Source organism: Conger conger, chromosome 5, assembly GCF_963514075.1.
Source record: "Conger conger chromosome 5, fConCon1.1, whole genome shotgun sequence".
Classification (NCBI taxonomy): Eukaryota; Metazoa; Chordata; class Actinopteri; order Anguilliformes; family Congridae; genus Conger; species Conger conger.
In genome coordinates, this window is record NC_083764.1 from 67,848,227 (window position 1) to 67,862,380 (window position 14,154).

The 14,154-nt window shown below is 46.4% G+C and overlaps 1 pseudogene; it reads right to left on the reverse strand.

The window, feature by feature from the left end:
* LOC133128185 (adhesion G protein-coupled receptor L2-like) overlaps positions 1 to 2,979 on the reverse strand; it is a 96,961-nt pseudogene extending 93,982 nt beyond the window's left edge.
* Positions 2,980 to 14,154: the final 11,175 nt, after the last annotated feature.

Below are 14,154 nucleotides of genomic sequence, written 5' to 3' on the forward strand. Positions count from 1 at the left end.
TCTCACACACACGCTCTCTCACACACACGCTCTCTCACACACGCTCTCTCACACACGCTCTCTCACACGCGCTCTCACACACGCGCTCACACACGCGCTCTCTCACACGCGCTCTCTCACACGCGCTCTCTCACACGCGCTCTCACACACGCTCTCTCACACACGCTCTCTCACACACGCTCTCTCACACACGCTCTCTCACACACGCTCTCTCACACACGCTCTCTCACACACGCTCTCTCACACACGCTCTCTCACACACGCTCTCTCACACACGCTCTCTCACACACGCTCTCTCACACACGCTCTCTCACACACGCTCTCTCACACACGCTCTCTCACACACGCTCTCTCTCACACGCTCACTCACTCGCTCACTCACTCACTCACTCACTCACTCACTCACTCACTCACTCACTCACTCACTCACTCACTCACTCACTCACTCACTCACTCACTCACTCACTCACACTCGCTTGCTCGCTCGCGTACACACACACACACACACACACACACACACACACACACACACGCCCCTCCACTCTGAGTGTGGAGAGCCGGGGTTGGGGACACTTTGATATGCTAATCGGCGCCTGCAGACAGGGGGACTTCACACTGGCGTGATTTACACAGTGTGTGTGGAGCCGTGTGAAACAGCGCCTCTTTCAGCCCTGCCAACAAAGGGAGAGGATCCCACTGACGCACAGTGTGACACACACATGCACACACTGGTACACTCACACACAGTCAGTCTCACACCTACACACACGCTCACATTCCCGCACACACTCCCGCTCACACACACACACCTGTTAGCTAATTGTTTAAATTGGCTCTTCCTGCAAGGCTGCTTGTAATGGCTGAGTCGGTACGATCATTCTACAGAAGACAAGAGATGCCTAACACAGGCTCTCATATCTACAGGTTCTTACACATATAAAAAATCCTTTTCATTTCGACATTACGGGCGTTAGTAAAGGGAAATGTGACCAAGATTCAGAAAGCACTTCTTTAGAAGCTCTCTCAGTGGTGTATATTATTCTCCAAAGGGAGTTAAAAATAGAGAAAATAAGTCAATTTTGATTTAGGTTAATAGTCTGCTGCACTGTTCAACGGCATATTTAAAGAATTTCGTTTTCTGGCCAAAATGTCCAAATAAGATTTAATCAACAGACAAAGGGCTGCCGGAGCCCGGAGGCAAACCCAAACCCAAACCCAAACCCCGGCTCTTTATCTCGCGCAGGACCGCGCGCAGGCTCGCGGGCCCGTTCTCACGCTCGAACATGCGGCTGGCAGGGGGCTTAGACATGTTTTAATAATGCAAGTGCAGTTAAATGATCTAATCTTGCTTCTGCTGGTGCACAGCGGATCCTAGGAGACGCCCGCTGAACTAGCTGTTGCTCCCCCCCCCCCCCCCCACCCCACCCCACCCCACCCCACCCCACCCCACACACACACACACACACACACACACACACACACATACATAAGCATGTGAAAGCCCACCTTACTCAACCACAACATTTCCTTTTTGAAGTGCTACAGTATCAAGATAATATTATTTATTTGTACTAATTTATTTTGTTCACAATTTAGCCCTTTACCAATACAATATCTAGAGCCTAATTTCGAGACAAACACACGGGCATCAGGGAAACACACACCGCTGTTGCTTACCAACACACACACACACACACTCACTCACTCACTCTCTCTCTCTCTCTCTTCCCGTACATTATTACGTTTAAAGAGCCGGCGATTGTTTCCCAGAACCAGCTCGACTGCTTCTTAAAGGCATAAATTCACAGTGAACGGCCTGGCTCCGTTGCTGGTCGGAACGAAAGATCTCCCAAATCACTCTGAGATCTCCCAAATCACTCTAATGGACCATTCACTGGGAAACGCGAAAGAAAGATAAAACATCCTGACTGCGCCTTAATTAACCTTCTCTCTCCAATTAGCCACGGCGGCAGCCACTGCATCATTTTAATTACTCTGAACAGATTCAGCTCCTTTCAAAGTACAATTACAGTGAAACCCGTTTTTTATCGTTTATATCACGTCTCGGCAGGCTTTGTAAGATGAGCAGCCTACCCAACAGGCGAGTGTTTCACGGAAAACTCAAAGCAGTTAGCTACACATCACAAGAATAGATGAATGTCTCTGTATCGTACTGAATTAGTGTGACGACAAAGTAGCTGCAGTTGGTGAATAAAACGTGGTGAACATGTTTACCGTGTTGAGCTACTTTTCGTTAAGCGCCGTAAAAAAACGGATTTTTTTTTGAAAACACCTAGCTGAAATACATTTTTTTTTTTTTTATTAAAAAAAAAAAAACAGAACACCGAATGTCAACGGCAATAGGTTCCGGTACAGAGGCAGATAACGGGGACGCGTCGCCGGTAGAGGAGACCTACCGTTTAGAAAACCTGTGCGGTGAATTATTCGCGTCGTTGATCGCTGGGTAGAGTCAGGCAGGGAAGAGAAGCAGAAAACGGGCAGAACTGCGGCAAGACCCCCTCCTCTGCACGGATCCAGGGCAGCGAGAAGCACAAAGACAGGCGCTGCGGCGAAGAGACATGCTCCGCTTCCCCGGGTCCCACCGAGCCCGTCAGGTAGCGGCGCCTGCTCGACCAGCCGGCCCCATGGCAGGGCGCCACTCGGCCGGAAGGGATGAAGAGTCCGAGTTTTTTGTTTCTTCGACGTTTCCTCACTCTCCTCTACGAGGGGTTGTCGAAGGAGGGAGAGTGGAACCGGTAACGGGCTTAAACGCGAAACGCGTCTCCAACGCAGATCCCAACTCTGCTCTCGCTTGGAAACCACAGCGCGGCCTCCTCCTTGCGTGACTTTTCACTTTTTTTGTGGGCGATTTGGCAGCGGAGGAGATTCTCATACATGGAGCGAACTCACCGGCTCCCGTTCAGCTGCGTGGCGCAATGGGGGGACTACAACCTGCCGTCCGACGGCGCTGCCTCTCAAAGCGGCTGCGCGTGAAACGCGGCGTGGATCGCACCTGGCTGCGGGCTGGGATGGTCTGCCCCCTCTACATTTCCACTTCCACCGTAGCTCGTGTCGTCTAAAACAGGATTGTGTAAAAAGTTTCTTAAATTATTTTCTCTTTATTTTATTTTTTGTTTTTTGGAAAATAAAATAAAAAGAGCCAGTTCCGTCCGACTGAATGCAAGCCAATCCGGGTTTTAGGACCCAACTCAGCCCAGACAGACCGTCCAATGACTGAGTTCCAAGAAAAAAGGGGGAACCGAGAACCTCTCTCTCTCTCTCTCTCTCTCTCTCTCTCTCTCTCTCTCTCTCTCTCTCTCTCTCTCTCTCTCTCTCTCCAGCTGCACTTAATAAAAACAGCAAGAGGAGAAGGCGAGTCGTGGCGGAGGATCCGTGGCGTAGGTTACCCGTTCGCACATACATCATTCATCATCAGCCATTCCGCGCAGAAACGGGTTATTTATCATCGCATATTCCACACACACACGCGTTCGGCTCCGTGTGCTGCGGCCAGAGCGCCCTGCAGCTACAGGTCCGCATAATCACAGGCCGTCACACGGGCCTCTGCGTGCGTTTTTCCAATTTCAGGGCTGTACATTTCTCCTTCTTTATGTTTAAGTTTTCTAAAACGTCGTAAAAACATTAGTGCACAGTAGAATAATTATTTTTTCTATCACCACATGGTTACACAGAACCTCCACCAGGGCCCGATAGACGCGATAGACCCGGTAGACACGAAACCCGGTTTTCTTTTGTTACTCCGCTGTAGGCCGTGAGCAGGAGCACGTGTTTTTAATAAAGCGCGGTCCACTCCTGAGGAGCACGGGGAGCTCCAGTGAGCAGTGCAGGATGGGGGGGAATTGAGTGTGTTTTCATATTTCTACATGATAGCTGAACACTCTTCCCCACCCACACATGAGCACACACACACACATGCATGCCCACACAGACACACGCATGCATATGCACACCCACAGACACAGACACACGCATGCATATGCACACCCACAGACACAGACACACGCATGCATATGCACACCCACAGACACAGACACACACACACCCAGTAAAAGAAAACAGATGTACATAATCAGATTGCTGTAAGTTGTATTTGGAAAAATGTTTATGTATAAGTAAGTGACGTTTCTGAAAATACCTGTGATTTATTCAGTGGCACCTGTGCAGACAGACCAGCTGATGTTTAATTCATGTGTTTAATGTAATGTAATGTAATTCATTTGTGCATTTCTTCTTTTACATGCAAATCCATAATTCAGAAGAAGGTCCTTTTTCTAATGATATTAAGTATGTTTAATTGCAATTCACATAAATAAATAAATAACAAGCATATATGTGATATTAGAATTATGAGTTATACCTGCACCTATAACACGGTTTGGTAGACGTGGGTTCCAAGCGCTTGGCTCAGAGGTGTGTTCTGATGTAAGAAAGACAGAAACATTAAAGGAGCAATGAGATCAGGACATCGAGGTAGTCCACATGCTCAAGACTAACTGAAGACTCCAATGTAGTGTAGCTAACAATCTAACAGACACTATTTTCATGACATGAACTGGGCCTCTTTAGTCATAATCATAATAATACTGAAGCAGATTACTGTACTGTAAACCATAGAACCATACACACACACACACACTCACCCATGCACACACACGCACACCCACACACACACACTCGCACACTCAAACACTCACACACATACACGCACACTCGCACACATACACACGCACACTCACACACCCACGCACACTCGCACACACCCACACACATACACCCACACACGCACACTCACATGCACACACACACACACACACACAGTCACAATCGCACACACACGTACACAAACACACACTCACATACTCACTCACACGCACACATACACACACACTCGCACACCCACGCACACTCGCACACACCCACACACTCACACACATACACCCACACACGCACACTCACATGCACACACACACTCTCACACACACACACACACAGTCACAATCGCACACACACACATACACACTCACACACAGTCACAATCGCACACACACGTACACAAACACACACTCACATGCTCACTCACACACACACATACACACACGATCGCACATACTCACAATCGCACACACACACACTCACACACACTCACAATTGCATGCACACACACAGTCACAATCGCACACACACACAATCGCACACACACTCACATCCTCACACACACACAGTCACAATCGCACACACACACTTGCACACACACACAGTCACAATCGCACACACTCACACACACACACATACACACACTCACACACTCAATTCTGTAATTATTTGAAACTTCATAAAAAAATATTTAAGACATGCAACTCAGCAGCCGGAGAGTAGCCTGGCTCAGAGGTGAGTCACATGCACACACCAACACTGCATCCTGACATGCCAGGCATTCAGTCCCCAATACATACACATTTACACACAGTACTGATCTACACACAGTACTGATACACATATGTACACACAGTTCAGATATATACACACATCTACATACAGAACTGATATACACACATTTACACACAATACTGATATACACACACATTTACACACATAACTGATATACACACATGTACACACAGTACTGATACACACATATGTACATACAGTATTGATATATACACATTTACACACAGTATTGATATACACACATTTACACACAGTACTGATATACACACATTTACACACAGTACTGATATACACACACATTGACACAACTGATATACACACATTTACACACAGTACTGATACACACATGTACACACAGCATTGATATATACACATTTACGCACAGTACTGATATACACATATTTGCACAGTATTGATCTATGCACATTTACACACAGTATTGATATACACACATTTACACACATTACTGATAAACACACATTTACACACAGTACTGATAAACACACATGTACACACAGTACTGATACACACATATGTACATACAGTATTGATATATACACATTTACACACAGTATTGATATACACACATTTACACACAGTACTGATATACACACACATTGACACAACTGATATACACACACCTGTGTGTATATTTACAAAAGTATTGGACCAGCATGGCCGATCTCTTTATTTTTGCAGTACAGAATTTCAGTTCAGAATTTCATCTTTTATTTCCTGGTATTTACACCTAGATGTGTTAAACTACTTAAAATATAGCACATATGGGGTGACATGCCTCAGGCAGTGAGAGCAGTTGTCTGGCAGTCGGAGGGTTGCCGGTTCCATCCCCCGCCCGGGCTTTGTCGAAGTGTCCCTGAGCAAGACACCCAACCCCCAAATGCTCCTGATGAGCTGGTCGGGGCCTTGCATGGCAGCCAATCGCCGTCGGTGTGTGTGTGAGTGTGTGTATGAATGGGTGAATGAGAAGCATCAATTGTACAGTGCTTTGGATAAAGGCGCTATATAAATGCCAACCATTTACCATTTACATATGGTATCAGACCACCCATTTTTTAGGTGATCAAAAGTAAATGAAAGTAAATGACACTTAATATTTGGTAGCATACCCCTTGCTTGCAATAACTGCATCAAGCAGCCCATTGAACTCCCAAAACTGTTGATTCTTCGTTTCTGATGCTTTCCAGGCTTTTACTGCAGCCTCTTTCAGTTGTTCAGGGGTTTTTCCCTCCTTCCCTCAATGTATGCTCAATTGGGTTAAGGTCTGGTGATTGACTTGGCCAGCATAAAACCTTCCACTTTTTCTCCCTAATGAAGTCCTTTGTTGTGTTGGCAGTGTGTTTTTTGGTCATTGTCTTGCCGCATGATGTTCCTCCCAATTAGTTTGGATGCATTTCTCTGTAAGTTGGCAGACATAATGTTTTTGTAGACTCATGAATTCATCCTGCTGCTACCATCATGAGTTACATCATCGCTAAAGATTATTGAGCCCACTCCAGAAGCAGCCATGCAAGCCCAAGCCATGACACTTCCTCCACCGTGCTTCACAGATGAGTTTGTATGTTTTAGATCCCTTCTTTCTCCACACTTTGGCCTTTCCATTACTTTGGTAGAGGTTCTTACTTCTGATGAGTAGTTTGCATCTTGTGGCATAGTCTCTATATTGCTGCTCTCTAAGTCTTCTTTGAACAGTTGATTGAGATATCTTCACCCTGCCCTGTGCAGATTGTTTGTGATGTCGCTGATGTTTTGGGGTTATTCTTCACAGCTGTTTTCCTTGGTCGACCTGTTTGATGTCTGTTGCTCAGTACGCCAGCGGGTTCTTTCCTTTTCAGGACATTTTTCAGGACATTCCAAGCAAGCTTTTTTCTTAGCTTCAACATGGCTTTTGCTTTTCTCTTGGTTTAGCTAACAGGCAATGCCCAAGGCTAAAACCAAGAGTAGGCATTCAGAACTATTTATTGTTTAACCAATCAACCAAACAGGACACATCTAGGCAACAAGAAACACCTGTCAGTCACGTGCCAATACTTTTGCTCACCTAAAAATTGGGTGGTCTGATACAAAAGCCGATATGCATTAAGTTGTTTAACAAATCTAGATAAAAATGCCAGGAAATAAAAACTGATATTCGGATTTGTCATCTCATGTGCATCTTTTGACAACAAACTCAATTGTCTCCAGTGTAGAGCAAAAACAAAGGAATTGACCTTGCTGTTCTAATACTTTTTGAGGGGACTGTAGCTCACTGGAGAGCATGTTACAGTGACAGTGTATGACAGCATGTGACAGCGTGTGACAGTGAGTGACAGTGTGTGACAACGTGTGACAGCGTGTGACTGTGTGACAGTGTGTGACAGTGTGACAGTGTGTGACAGGGGGTGACAGTGTGTGACAGCGTGTGACAGTGTGACAGTGTGTGACAGGGTGTGACAGTGAGTGACAGCGTGTGACAGCATGTGACAGCGTGTGACAGTGTGTGACTGTGTGACAGTGTGTGACAGCGTGTGACAGTGTGTGACTGTGTGACAGGGTGTGACAGTGTGTGACAGTGTGACTGTGTGACAGTGTGTGACTGTGTGACAGTGTGTGACAGTGTGTGACTGTGTGACAGTGTGTGACAGTGTGACAGTGTGTGACTGTGTGTGACTGTGTGACAGTGTGTGACTGTGTGACAGTGTGTGACAGTGTGACAGTGTGTGACAGGGTGTGACTGTGTGTGACTGTGACAGTGTGTGACTGTGTGTGACAGGGTGTGACAGTGTATGACTGTGTGACAGTGTGTGACAGTGTGTGACAGCGAGTGACAGGGTGTGACTGTGAGAGTGTGTGAGAGTGTGTGACAGCGTGTGACATTTTGTGACTGTGTGAGAGTGTGTGACAGCGTGTGACAGTGTGTGATTGTGTGACAGCGTGAGAGTGTGTGACAGTGTGACAGTGTGTGACAGCATGTGACATCGTGTGACAGTGTGTGACAACGTGTGACAGCGTGTGACTGTGTGACAGTGTGTGACAGTGTGACAGTGTGTGACAGTGTGACAGTGTGTGACAGTGAGTGACAGTGTGTGACAGCGTGTGACAGCATGTGACAGCGTGTGACTGTGTGACAGCGTGTGACAGTGTGACTGTGTGACAGTGTGTGACTGTGTGTGACTGTGTGACAGGGTGTGACAGTGTGTGACTGTGTGACAGTGTGTGACAGTGTGTGACAGGGTGTGACAGGGTGTGACAGTGAGTGACAGTGTGTGACAGCGTGTGACAGCATGTGACAGCATGTGACAGCGTGTGACAGTGTGTGACTGTGTGACAGCGTGTGACAGTGTGTGACAGTGTGACTGTGTGACAGTGTGTGACTGTGTGACAGTGTGTGACAGTGTGACAGTGTGTGACAGGGTGTGACTGTGTGTGACTGTGACAGTGTGTGACTGTGTGTGACAGGGTGTGACAGTGTATGACTGTGTGACAGTGTGTGACAGTGTGTGACAGCGAGTGACAGGGTGTGACTGTGAGAGTGTGTGAGAGTGTGTGACAGCGTGTGACATTTTGTGACTGTGTGAGAGTGTGTGACAGCATGTGACAGTGTGTGATTGTGTGACAGCGTGAGAGTGTGTGACAGTGTGACAGTGTGTGACAGCATGTGACATCATGTGACAGTGTGTGACAGTGTGTGACAGTGTGTGACAGTGTGTGACAGTGTGACAGTGTGTGACAGGGTGTGACAGTGAGTGACAGTGTGTGACAGCGTGTGACAGCATGTGACAGCGTGTGACAGTGTGTGACTGTGTGACAGTGTGTGACAGTGTGTGACTGTGTGACAGTGTGTGACAGTGTGTGACTGTGTGACAGTGTGTGACAGTGTGTGACAGTGTGACAGGGTGTGACAGGGTGTGACAGTTAGTGACAGTGTGTGACAGCGTGTGACAGCATGTGACAGCGTGTGACAGTGTGTGACTGTGTGACAGCGTGTGACAGTGTGACTGTGTGACAGTGTGTGACTGTGTGTGACTGTGTGCCAGGGTGTGACAGTGTGTGACTGTGTGACAGGGTGTGACAGTGAGTGACAGCATGTGACAGCGTGTGACAGTGTGTGACTGTGTGACAGCGTGTGACTGTGTGACAGCGTGTGACTGTGTGTGACAGGGTGTGACAGGGTGTGACAGTGTATGACTTTGTGACAGTGTGTGACAGTGTGTGACAGCGAGTGACAGGGTGTGACTGTGAGAGTGTGTGAGAGCGTGTGGCAGCGTGTGACATTTTGTGACTGTGTGAGAGTGTGTGACAGCGTGTGACAGTGTGTGATTGTGTGACAGCGTGAGAGTGTGTGACAGTGTGACAGTGTGTGACAGCATGTGACATCATGTGACAGTGTGTGACAGCGTGTGACAGCGCGTGACAGCGTGTGACATTGTGTGACAGCGTGTGACAGTGTGCGACTGTGTGACATCATGTGACAGTGTGTGACAGCGTGTGACAGCGTGTGACAAGTGTGTGATTGTGTGACAGCGTGAGAGTGTGTGACAGTGTGACAGTGTGTGACAGCATGTGACATCATGTGACAGTGTGTGACAGCGTGTGACAGCGTGTCACAGCGCGTGACAGCGTGTGACATTGTGTGACAGCGTGTGACAGTGTGCGACTGTGTGACAGCATGTGACAGTGTGTGACAGTGTGTGACAGCATGTGACAGTGTGTGACAGGGTGTGAAAACAGACACACAAACACACACACTAAAACCACAAGCAGCTGGCGAATCTACCCCAGTGCACTGTGGGATTGGTGACAATCCGTTATCCATCTCATGATATCTTATCCCAGGCACCAGACAGGCCGTTAAATTACTGCCTAATGAAGCGCTCTCATGTCAGATTGTGAAAAACACCAGCGGCGTCTCTTAATAAGCAAAGCGATGGAGACGCAGGGAGTGATCGAGACACAGGAGAGCGATGGAGACACAGGAGAGCGATGGAGACACAGGAGAGCGATGGAGACACAGGAGAGCGATGGAGACGCAGGGAGGGATCGAGACGCAGGGAGTGATCGAGACACAGGAGAGCGATGGAGACACAGGAGAGCGATGGAGACACAGGAGAGCGATGGAGACGCAGGAGAGCGATGGAGACGCAGGGAGGGATCGAGACGCAGGGAGTGATCGAGCAGTCGTCATCCGTGTATCAGCTTCTCTTTCTCTTTCAATGAGCAGGGAACGATGAAAGTACGGTACGCACCTGTGATTGGCTGGCTCTGATTGCACTGCTCTGATTGGACAGTTCTCTGATTAGTGTGCACTGAGGAGAGGGACAATGCTGATGAGATTGGACTGCTTGATTGGCTCTGATTGGTTGACCCAGCTGTGATTGGGTGGCTCTTGCTTGACTGTAATTGCCCAGTGCTGATGAGATGGCACTGATTGGCTGACCCTGATTGGCTGAAAATAAGGATAGATAAAGGTTGGAATTAACCCTTGGATATGAGTAAATCAGCACTGGACTCTATGGTAACATTTATATAACGCTTTTATGAGGCTGAGAATGACCGTTACACTTATTTATCTGAATCTTTTATCCACAGTTGTGGCTAAACCAGGGTCTGAACCACCAACCTTCCCAGGCATGCACCTTAGCTCCTAGGCTCGAGGCTGCCCCAGGTGTGTGCAGGTAGTCCAGGTGAACAGGTAAATACAGGAGGGTGCAGGTAGGTCAGGTGAACAGGTAAATACAGGTACTGTGCCTCTGCTCCTGCTGCTAATATTTCGGGTCACGTCTCCCTGGAATTTTAAAGGTTACATTTGTCCCTTAAAGCTCAGGGAACCGCTTATTACACAGACAGGGAGATTATATATTTTCCACTTTTGAAATCCAATTCCAGAATTTAAGCATCAGCCACATTGAATAGAAGACATAACAGGAATTCCAGTAACACAGCGCTGGTCTGCATTATCACATTAGTGAGGGAGCGAATGCTAATGATGGAGTCAGTAACTCGCTCCTTACGCTGTACGAAGCCCAGAGAACAAAACCGCGGCATCGCCAAACAGACTCGGTGACAGTGATTAAAAGTTATGGATCAAACAAAACTAAATGAGAGGCAGATTTTGGGGGAATGTTGTTCTGAAATTACAGTTCTCTGATCAAAGGGCCAAGGGTTTCCTGTGTGATGTCACGCAGAGACAAGCCACGCCCACTTCACCAACCACCAACCACATTCATCAACCATGGCCTGGTCTGCACAACAGGCAAAAACACAGCTGAACAAAGGCAATAAAAACACAGCTAAACAAAGAAAAAAAAACCCAGTAAAAATAATAATATGCTTCTCAAATAAACAACACATTTGTCTGGTCTGACAATGAAAGGGCAGCTATATTTGTTTTACACTTCCTGGTTACACTTCCTGGTTAAAGCGTTCCGATATTTTGGCCTTTTACATCTCAGCAGAATAAAGTCATTTTTTAAAACATTTGCCATACCCAGTTTTTTCATTTAAATGGACAATTACAACACCAGAGGAAATCCTTTCCTATCATTGAAAAAGGCTCACTGACATGTTGACTCACCCTCTGCCTGTGTTTATAAATTCTGGTTAAAAAATATACAGTTGACAGGCCGTCACTCTGTACCAAAACATTGTACAGCTGTACAATAATTCAAGCTCATTGGTTGAAAAATGGTTCTAATTGCCACAGCCAATGGCATGGGGGCTTATTCTGATTGTTCATGTGTAGCTGCCAAAATTGCACTCCAGACAAGCTATCACAGAAACTCTGTGTACTATTGGTTATTATCCAAACGAAGACTACATATCTAGTTATAAAACAATACCAGTTTGCTATTGGTAGCTACATGCAAATTAGCCATAGTTAGAATTTACAACTGTGTCTCAGGTGGATATTTGTAAATTCGGCAAGCTCACTAATAGCTAATTTGCTTGTTGCTACCGATAACGAACTGGTATTGTTTTATAACCAGATATCTATTCTTTGCTTGGATAATAAGCAATAGTATACATATATATAGTTTCAGTGATCACGTGTCGAGTGCAATTTGGGAAGCTACATGTTCCTTTTATCATGCATGTTTAGCTAAACCTTTATTTGTCTCAAACTGTAAGTTGCAGTTGCATGGTTTGTGGTAGACTATCATATTCTAGTTATATAGCCAGCTGGTTCCATCGCCAAAAAAAATTGGTTGCTCATAATATAGTTGGTTAGCTAAAGTGAAAACTTCAACAAGACATTTAAATAGTGTTGTACAGCACACTAAAGTCAACATTTCATAAAGTCACCTGTTCAGTGAACATTTTCTTGCTAGAACATTACGAAAAGACAGCAGGCTCTGTCGCGTTTGTCACTGTCAACTTTCCAAAACAGTGCATGTTGTGGTTTGAAGGCATTTGTTGCTGCAATTCCTCTCTTGACCGTTAGGAGTCCGAAATGACCTATTTTACCTGTAAAGCATTCTGACTGAATCCTCCTGTGTTGACAGAGGAGTGTGTCAACAGCCTGGGACAGCCTGTAGCCTAGTGGCTAAGGTACATGACTGGGGCAGCCTGTAGCCTAGTGGCTAAGGTACTTGAGTAGGGCAGCCTGTAGCCTACTGGCTAAGGTACATGACTGGGACAGCCTGTAGCCTAGTGGTTAAGGTACACGACTGGGACAGCCTGTAGCATAGTGGCTAAGGTACTCTAGAACTCTAGAACTCCAATGCTTTCAATAACCAGTAGTGATTGTTACATCAGCATCAGTTCAGTTAAGGACATTCTAATTGCACATAACATAACATCAGCTCAGCAATGTTATTATTTTCCTGCCACTAATAATGCCTACTGCTTAGTTTGCCTAAAAGTGAAATAGTATCTAGTACTATATCAAGCCTGGTCTTGAAGACCCCCAGATTTCAAGACCAGGTTTGATAAGTTTCTGCCTTTATTAATCTCGGGCACACAGTAGTGGAGAGTGCTGAAATGTAATTTAATGTTCAGGGTAAAATGTGAGCTCTTAGGATTAAATACACTCTATCAAAGTTGACTTAACACTTATCCTTTTTCTTCTGCGCCATTCTGTAGAGTAGTGCAGTAATAGTCCTCCCACTGTAGTTAGCTTTAGTACATTAGTTTGAGAACAACATGATGCCAGTCCTGCTCCTGCTGTAGGCTGTTGTACTTGAATACATTTCAGCCAATCAGTGTAAAGAGCCCAGCAGCCTGTGATAGGCTGTGGAATGAGAGGCAGACTGGAGCAGCCAGACAAAGGGCTTTTAGCAGCCTACCATTCCCTTCTTTTCAATTTTCCACCTGGAAAACATCCAGGAAGACAGAAATGTAAACAGATTTTAAACCATGTAGGATCCAAAATATTGAAAAGCAAATCTGGCGTTCAGGTCAGTTGGGGGGTTGGGGAGTGGGAGGTTGGGGGGTTGGGTGTTTAAGGAGCAGCGTTATGCCCCAAGCACGGGTAAATGTTGGGTACAGTGTTATGGGAGAGGGACACGGGCAAATGTTGGGTACAGTGTTATGGGAGAGGGACACACGGGTAAATGTTGGGTACAGTGTTATGAGAGAGGGTAAATGTTGGGTACAGTGTTATGGGAGAGGGTAAATGTTGGGTACAGTGTTATGGGCGAGGGTAAATGTTGGGTGCAGTGTTATGGGAGAGGGTAAATGTTGGGTACA